At 39.8% G+C, this 9507-nt stretch overlaps 1 non-coding gene across 1 annotated transcript; it reads left to right on the top strand.

Moving 5' to 3' along the window:
* Positions 1-2951: 2951 nt before the first annotated feature.
* On the top strand, positions 2952-3057 carry LOC145583579 (small nucleolar RNA R71). The gene has a single exon (XR_014100213.1). It is a non-coding gene; the product is annotated as a small nucleolar RNA R71 (small nucleolar RNA).
* The last annotated feature ends 6450 nt before the right edge of the window (positions 3058-9507 follow it).

The following is a 9507-nucleotide window of genomic DNA, read 5'->3' as shown; positions in this document are numbered from 1 at the left end:
CTATCTCATCCTCAATCATATCACTAAAAATGGACATCATACAACGTTGGAATGTTGCGGGAGCATTACAAAGCCCAAAAGGCATCCTACGATACGCATAAGTACCGTAGGGACAAGTGAAAGTCGTCTTCTCTTGATCCTTGGGGTCAATCGGGATTTGGAAAAACCCCGAATAACCATCAAGAAAACAATAGAAGGAATGCTTTGTAAGCCTCTCCAACATTTGATCAATGAACGGTAATGGAAAATGATCTTTGCATGTACTTGTGTTGAGTTGGCGATAGTCAATGCACATGCGCCAACCGGTTACAAGCCTAGTGGGAACTAGTTGATCATGATCATTTTTCACTACCGTCATTCCCCCTTTCTTAGGCACAACTTGCACGGGAGATACCCAATCACTATGAGCAATTGGGTATATAATTCCCGCATCAAGAACCTTAGCCACTTCCTTCCGCACAACCTCTTGCATGGAAGGGTTAAGCTTCCTTTGCCTTTGCTTAACGGGTTTGGCATCTCCCTCTAGATCAATTTTGTGCATGCATAAGGAAGGACTTATACCTTTGATGTCATCAATGGTATAGCCTAAAGCTTTCTTGTGCTTTTTCAAAACATTGATCAAGAGGGAGGTTTGCTCCTCCGTTAGGTTGGAATTAACAATCACGGGGAAAGACTCATTAGAACCAAGAAATACATACCTCAAGCCCAAAGGTAGAGGTTTCAAGTCTACCTTTGGTGCTCCCTTACCATTGGTGCCCTCTTCTCTTTCCTCAACTTGAAAGAGGTCATGGGTGTGAAAAGCCTCCTCCTCCATGCTCTCATCCATGCACTTGCTCTTGCTCTCCTCTAGCAAATCCTCATAGAATTGAATGTCGTCCTTGCGAACACCTAGCTTAGAATCATTCAACAATACATTCTCTAGGGGATCGTTAGAAGCATACAAATGGGAACGAGAGAATTCACTAAGCATGGAATCTAGAACATCTACTCTAAAGCATTCACTACTTGAGGAAGGTTGTTGCATGACACTATTTAAATCAAACTCAATTGAGTCATTGTCAATTTTCAAAGATATTTTGCCTTCCTTCACATCAATAATGGCCCTAGAGGTGGCTAAGAACGGCCTACCCAAGATAATAGGAATCCTTTCATCCTCATCCATTTCTAGCACGTAAAAGTCCACGGGGAATGTAAACTTCCCTACCCTAAGGGGGATGTCCTCCACCTTCCCCATGGGAAATTTAATAGACCGATCCGCTAGTTGGAGAGTGGTGTTGGTGGGGGAAAGGGTTCCTACATTGAGCTTTTGGTAGACGGAGTAGGGCATGAGGCTCACACTCGCTCCTAAATCACATAAAGCTTTGTCAAACTCAATCCCATTGATAGAACAAGGAATGGAAAAACTACCCGGATCCTTCAACTTAGTGGGAAGTTTGTTGGAAAGGATTGCACTACAATTGGCGGTCAAGCTCACCGTTTCACACTCCCTTCTCCCACTCAAAAGATCTTTCAAAAACTTAGAGTAATGGGGCATTTGTTTCATAGCATCTATAAAAGGGAGGGAAACATGCAAGTTCTTGATCACATCCAAAAACTTCCCAAATTGAGCATCAAGCTTAGCTCTCACAAATCTTTGGGGAAAAGGTAGCCTCTCCTCTCTAGGTTGGAGATTTAGGGGCAAGGGGGTGGTCTCTTTTTCCTTTTGCACCTCGACATCCCTCTCCCTCTCAACATTAGAAGGTTCCTTGGTTCTCTCACTCCCCCTCTCCAACTCTACTTCATTTCGAGGTTCTTCCTCAACTAAGGGGTCACTCCCTACTACCTTTCCACTCCTTGTTGTCACGGCATACAAAGGTTTTGGGTTGACTCCTTGACTAGGGATAGAGGAAGAAGAAGAAGAGGATGAATTGGAAGCAAGTTGGGCAATTTGGGTTTCAAGCATTTTCATATGAGCATTGGTTCGCTTCTTTTCTTCCTCATTCCTCTTCTTTTCCTCCTCATGCATCTTCATGATGGCATCTAGCTTAGCCATCACGGGATCATTAGGAGGGGCCTCAATTTGAAGAGGTTGTTGAGGTGGAGGAAGTTGGGATTGATGGAAACCCGGAGGCCTATTGGTTTGGGCATAGTTAGAAACATTTTGGCCCCTATTGCCTCCGGCTCCTTGGTTGGGAACATTACCTTGTCGATTATTTCCCATGTTACCTTGATCACCAAAATTTTGATTTTGATGGTCTTGGTATCGGGAGTTGGGTTGTTGGTTTTGGTAGCCATACCCTCTTTGGTTAGAGTAGCCTCTTCCATTGAAATTGGAAGGGCCTCCCCCACCATGATATTGGTTACCATAACCACCACCACTTTGATTACAACCACGGTTTCCACCTTGATTCCAATTCCCCATTTGATTAGGGTTTGGCCTCAAGTTCCCTACATTTTCCATTCTAGGAGAAAAATTCATGGCATTGACATCTTCTACACTATCATCATGTTCATAGGGAGGGGATTGAACTTCACAAACATACACACAATGGGAGGTATCATGATCATAGGTTTCACAATTTGAGCAAAACATGCATCCTTGAGGCATTTTATTATAAGAAGAGGGGGAAGAAGTGGCCATACCATTGCCTCCCTTGGTTGAAGGGGAGGTATTACCATGAGGATTGGACCTTTCTTTCATCATTTCATCCATTTGCTTGGCCATCTTGGAGATTTGGGAAGAAAGGTTGTTGATTGCGTTGGCTTGCTCCAATGCATAGACACCTTTGCTAGAAGTGGCCTCCCTTTCTCCTTCGTACCAATCATCATAGTGCTTTGCGGCCTCCTCTATGATGCATTCCACTTCATCCTCTCCCTTGTTCATGATTGGACCGCCGGCGGCGGCATCTAGGCTTGTTCTCCCTTGAGGTGAGAGACCTCCATAGAAAGTGTGGATGAGTTGATACTTGGGTATCCCATGATGTGGGCATTGGCGTTGAAGATCCTTGTACCGGTCCCATGCCGCACTTAGAGTCTCACCACTCTTTTGACGAAAGCCTTGGATCAACGATCGAGCCTCGGCGGTCTTCCTATGGTTATAAAATCTCCTCAAGAAAGCCGTAGTCACTTGGTCCCAAGTTGTGAGAGAGTTAGGGGGCACCTCGTTCTCTAGCCATTCTAGACCTCTCCCAATTAAAGAAAATGGAAACATCTTGAGACGGATGTACTCTTGAGTCACCCCGTTGGCTTTGATTGTGTCACAATATTTCTCAAATTCTTTTAAATGCTCATGAGGGCTCTCAAATTTCCCACCCGAGAATTGTTTCCTCTCTATCAAAGCAATCAAATTGGGCTTGATTTCGAAGTTGTTGGCTTGAGTGGTAGGAGTTAGGATCCCACTTTGGGCTCTAAAGGCTTCGGGAGCCCCAAGACGACTCAAAGGTGTATTCTCTCCCATTTTAGGACCGTCTTCACCTCCGGACTTAAAGTTTGAAAAGGGGTTGATATCGGGACTTGATAGCGAATTAGGGCTATCTAAGTCTTCACTTGAGGGTGAAGATGGTGGAGTATCTTCCAATTCTCTTACTCCTTCTTTCGTTGGGGTGTAAGAATTTCTACTCCTCGCTCTCGCTTCTCTTCGAAGTAAGGACAAAGATCTTTCTAACTCCGGATCAATGGGGACCAAAGACCTTGAGCGAGTTCGTCCTCTGTTCATACAACAAAGCTAAGGAGAACGTAAGCACTGACAAGTAACAAGAAGTAACAAATACTAAAAGACAAGGAATGAGATAGTCTCAAATGAAGTAGTGAAAAATTAATGGAAGCCGTCTCCCCGGCAACGGCGCCAATTTGACAAGGTAATAATCGCGTCGTCAAACGACTACACCTAGATCAAATATAATTTATACACCTAAACAAACCTAATACAAGTATAAGGCAAGTATAGGGGTCGAACCACAAGGAGACATGCATAAACACCACATTCACTACTCAATACTTAAGCTACCTTGGTACAAGAAGTGTGAAAAGCTAAGAAATTAAACTAGAGATTAAGAACGATTAAAACCAATATAACTAAGCACCAAGGGAAGTAGGTAGATGTAGTGGCCAATTGATCATGCAATAACACGGAGGCAAGGCAATGGTAAACTAAGCATGTAAGAATATCGAATTAAAGCTTAATCTAACCGCCTTCCGGGGTCAATCAAATTCTCCTAACATAGCCTCTATGTTTCCACACTAGAACCATATATTAGAAGGTGCAATCAAAGAACTATCGATAGTAATGAATCTTAACTAAGTCAACTTCCGTTTCTTGTTAGCAAAGATTCACCTTTAATCAACTAACAATGTGCACTTGCAAGAAGATTAAAGAACATCAAACACACAAAGACTTTAATCACCATTAACAAAACCCCAACATCATAAGCATGAATCAATCAACAACTACACCATCCCCACACCCTTGGCTAGGGGACTACTCACAAATCATATTGAAGGCAATATCAATCATCAAATCAATAAGCATCAACATGATCAATAAGCAATTAAGGAAAATCAAAATAAGCAAATAAAACTAAATACAAAAGCAAAGAAAGAGAGTAAGAAATTGCTCATTAATTGAAGATGAAGATTTACAAAGGTTCAAGCAAGCTCCTTCTTCAATATCCAAGTTCATCAATGGAAATCCACACTTTCTCTCTCTACTAATGAAGTTTCTCTCACTAGATTAGGGCTAAAAATGTTTCTAAGTAATGATAGACATCCCCTAAACTTCTCTACGGCCTATATATATAGGTCCCCCCAAAAGATACAAAATACGAAATAAAACAAACTGCAGTTCAGCGGTGCGCGCCCGCGCAAATATACTGCGCGCCCGCGCAGAAGCTGGGTGTGCGCCTTCGCAGATCTTGCGCGCCCGCAGATCTGTGGGTACGGAGGATGAGACCCATGGATGCGCGCCTTCTCTCAGCAATACTGCGCGCCCGCTCTTGAGGGGTGTGCGCCCGCACACAAGGCGCACACATGGCGCACGCAACACTCTGTTTTGGTTCTGCTTCTGTTGCTGTGCTGTGCGCGGGTTCTCCCAGAGCTGCGCGCCCGCGCACATCAGTCGCGCGCCCGCACACGGAGCGCACACATGGCGCACAATTCTTCTGTTTGTGTTCTGCCAAGGAGCCATCCTGCGCGGGTTCTCCCAGTGCTGCGCGCCCGCACACAGGGGAGATTGGGTGTGAATTGCTCTTCTTCCAATGCCTTGGTTCCTACAAAACAAAAACAAAGAAAACAAGGAGAAAGGCAAACAAGGAAAAGAGGAACAAAAAGGAGAGAAAAGGGGGCAAACAAGCTACAAATGGGTGGGAAAAACCCGTAAAGAGTACATTAAATTGTGGCATAAATGCCACTCATCATTCGAGGATATGGGTTAAGTCAAAAAGGTCCATGGTTAAGAATCCATATGCATTGCACATAAGCCTACCGGGAGGGTTGGAGCGAATGGACAGGATTCCGCGAGTGCGTGATGAAATCGAACTGGACTCCATGGTTTGGTGGATTCACAAACATTACACGTACCCAAATCTGAACTTTGCACATGATAGTGGAATATTCCATTGGGCAGGTGAAGCAGGAACCCCCAGAGGGTTATTTCCATATGTAGAACACATATGGGTTCAGAAAAGTGAGAAAATGACTCAATCAATAAGCAAAATCAAGCCAACAATGCTAGAAATGGTCAAAGCAAGAAGGCAGACCCCTGGCTCGGTATTGGAAGAACTTGGCGCCAGACTACAGGGACTGTCGCCGCAAAAAAGCTCCTGTCGCCAGGCGACAGAAACTTTTTACGGGCGACAAGCCCTGTTTTCTAGACGCTAGTTCCTACATACCTTGGCAAGTTTCTGTGTTCTTCGAATTTTCCAGATTTCGCATCATCTTTTCGATTCTAGTCATGAAAGATATTTCTCAAATTTCCTACGTGTAAAATTCCTATGGATTGACTCATGGGGTGCTCCCATGAGGACCTTTTAATGCATATGACAATAATGTTAATCAAATCACGCACATGAAATACTTAGAATTTTTCGAGTCTCATCCGCTCATTTTAAATAATTGCCAAAATAAAATAAATTTCAGGAATATAAATAGAAATCCTCCCCAGTGGAGTCGCCATAAACTGTAGGGAATATTTCAAGCATTATGATCCCAAACTTGAACCCCACTGTGATCATACACTAAAGTACGGTGGCGTTCCAAAGGGAAAGAAAAAGAGCAAAAAGAGTCGCCAACAAGTTTTAGGAACTTGTAAACCCAAAAGACAATCCAAAAGGACCATCAACTACTCCATAAGGTCTTGAACCAAACAGGGTCCGGGGATGAGGGTACAAATCCAATCTACAAAAGAAAGGACCCGCCCTATAAAATAGGCCTCTACTTTGTTCTGCTCGTATTCATGCGCGCGTTTCGAATAACATAGAAACATTATATTAAACCTACCCTGTTTATCTATGTTGGTTGAAATTAATGCACAAATAAACTATTATTGGCGATCATTTGAGTTAAAATCACATTAGCCTAAACCAAATTAATAATTATCTTATTAAGCGTGATTTCAAGTACAAATTCCCTTTAACAATCATAAAAGGTGTGATCAAGCAATAACAATAAAACATAAATAATATCAAGCAACATAATAAATCAAAATAATAAACGTGATAATAGCATGATAAGGCATAACAAAGCTTAATAATAATAGCAAGATCCTAGGCATGATACTAACAAGATTAATAACAAACCCTAGCATGTCACTAAACAATAAAGATCAAAGCTTCAAACCTAACATGGTACTAACATGATATTAGAAAGGATAGAGGCACCCTAAACATGATACTAGAAAGCATAAATAACATCCTAGCATGATACTAGGAATTATAAACAATAATAAGCATGCAATCTACATTGTGAAAGAAATAGGAAGTAAGTTAATCTACTTACTTTGAAGCCTCGTACCTCTTTCTAATAACAAAATACACAAGTTAGTAAACTTCAATGAAAATAATAAAGAACAATTAAAGAATTAAGTCAAAATCAAATTAAACAAAGTTTTGACTAGATTTGGACCAAACTTTCAGAAATTATCAACCTTTCAAGTCTAGGGCGAAGGCAACTTCGAATTTGGCTAAGAGACTCTAAGTCTTGTGAATGCGGAATTGTGTTTGTAAAAGCTAGTTTAGAAAGAGAGAGAAAAAGAAAGAATTAAGGATGAGAGAATAGAGAGAATTGATGAAAGTTGATAGTTGATGAATTGATGAATGAAAACGGGGATCCGAGGACCCTATTTATAAGAAAATAGTCAGAATTTGAAGAGGAATAAAACTCCACGCTGTCGCTAACAAACCGACCTTGTCGCCAGAAATCTATCTTGTCGCCAGGCGACACAGTCTGTCGCGAGGCGACAAAACTGTCGTTTGGCGACAAAGACAGTTTTTACGGATTTTGTTTTTATCATATCTTTTGATCTAGAAGTCCAAATAAGTCATATAATATGTCGTTAGAAAGTTCTTGAAGTCTACTTTCTAATGCAATTGGAATCAGATTAAAATCTTTTGTAGATAAAAAGATATGGCCGAAATAGTGAAAGGGTGTCAGTTTTGGATAGAGTTTCGTATATCTTTAATATCTTTTTCTTTATAGCTCGGATTTAATATTATAATATGTCATTGGAAAGATAATTTCAAGATCTATCCAACCATATAAAATTTGGATAAAAAATATGAGGCACGAAAATAATATCTGACTATCTTTGAACATGTTCAAATCCGAATAGAATTAGGAAAGTTTTGAAAAAGAAAAGTTTATATTCAAATCAAATTCCATGATCTTATCTTTTCAAAAAAGGATAATTAAGATATTTTAGAAACTTTATAGAAGATTCTAATCAATCCTAATTAGTTTAGGAATAGGATTAAACCTTTGGACCCTCCTCATGATCATTGGGTCGTAGGTAAAATCCGGTTTGGGCCCAGTTTAGTATTTTGGCCATAACTTCCTCATTATTCATCGGAATTGGGCTTATAATATATCGTTGGAAAGTTCTTTTCAAACCCCATCCAACTACACTATTATTGGACCCTTATCATGGACCAAAATAAACTGGATTGGACGTTTTTATAAAATAGAGCATGTTTTCGAAAACAGAGAGAAGAGAATTTTAAATAAAAACTAACCGCATCACTTGACTTTTCACACTTTCACCTTATTCGATTATGGTTCGACGTGAAAGGTATTCATCACTGGGTTTGGTTTTGGGGAGACACAATTTGGTGTCTACAATACTGTTTTTCCATTAATTGTATAATGAAGTTAATAATGTTATTATATTTTATCAATTAAGTTTATATGGAATATATATAATATTGTTTTAGGATTTATTTACAATTGGTTAATGATAATTTTTTACTTTATAAAAAATGAATTATTATATTTTTATCAATTAACTTATGTCTACTAATTTTTTCTTTTAAGTTTTTAAATTATTTGATTATTTTTTACTCTTTAATCATTAATATCGAAAGATATTTTTCGTAAGTCTCACATATTTTATTTCTAAATATAATTTCTAAATACTAATATCTAAAATCTAAAGATAATTTTAGTTTTTTTTTTCTTAAAAAAGAAAGATAATTTTTTAGTTTTCTTACATATTCCAAAATCCTAATAAATCACTATTCATCATTTTCACCTACATTGAAAATTTCTTAAATCTAATTTATTAATTTTGCTTAGTTGACAAATGATTTTTTTAATTCTAAAATAAAATACAAATCTAAATTTTCAGGAAAAATTGTTAGGAATAAAACGACCTTTCAGCAATCTTTTAAAAATAAAACGACCTTTTGATTATTCCGCAATAAAACGACCTTTGACATGAATTTGCTTAAAAAAGGACGTAACCGATTACCAGTTGGTAACCTATTTGATAGGTTAATTGTGATACATGTCATCATGTGATTGGCTAATTATTTTTATTTTTTTTACATTTTTTTTTGGGAAAAACTTATTCATATAAAAAAAATAATAATTTTATTAAAAAGAAAAAATCATCATCCCCACCCCATCACCGCCCAGCCACCACCAACTGGAACTAATAAAACCCCTCTTCTCCACCCACCACCGACACCAAAATCCACTAGCAGCCCCCACACCCCCAACAGCCTCATCGAATCCTACCCCTGCCTCCACCATTCTGGCCGAAACCCCCACCCTAGCCTACCCCCAGTCCTAACAACAGCATCAACATATATCACCACATCACCTCTTTCCACCAAATAGATGCAACACATACCAAACCACCAATCGCATTTTTATCACCGACAACATACAACAGCCGCCCAAATACCAGGCCACCAAAATGGCTTCCCCAGCTCCAACCGCCCAGAACACCGCCATAAAAAGCCATATGATGTTGCACTGTTCTAGGGAACCGTGAGGGCTTGGGGCACTGCGGGGAACGGGATGGGAAGGGGGATGCGT

The sequence above is a fragment of the Chenopodium album genome, chromosome 15, assembly GCF_948465745.1.
Source record: "Chenopodium album chromosome 15, dcCheAlbu1.1, whole genome shotgun sequence".
In the NCBI taxonomy this organism is placed as follows: domain Eukaryota; kingdom Viridiplantae; phylum Streptophyta; class Magnoliopsida; order Caryophyllales; family Amaranthaceae; genus Chenopodium; species Chenopodium album.
Note: the sequence above shows the minus strand (reverse complement) of the source record. Positions and strands in the feature narration are given on the sequence as shown.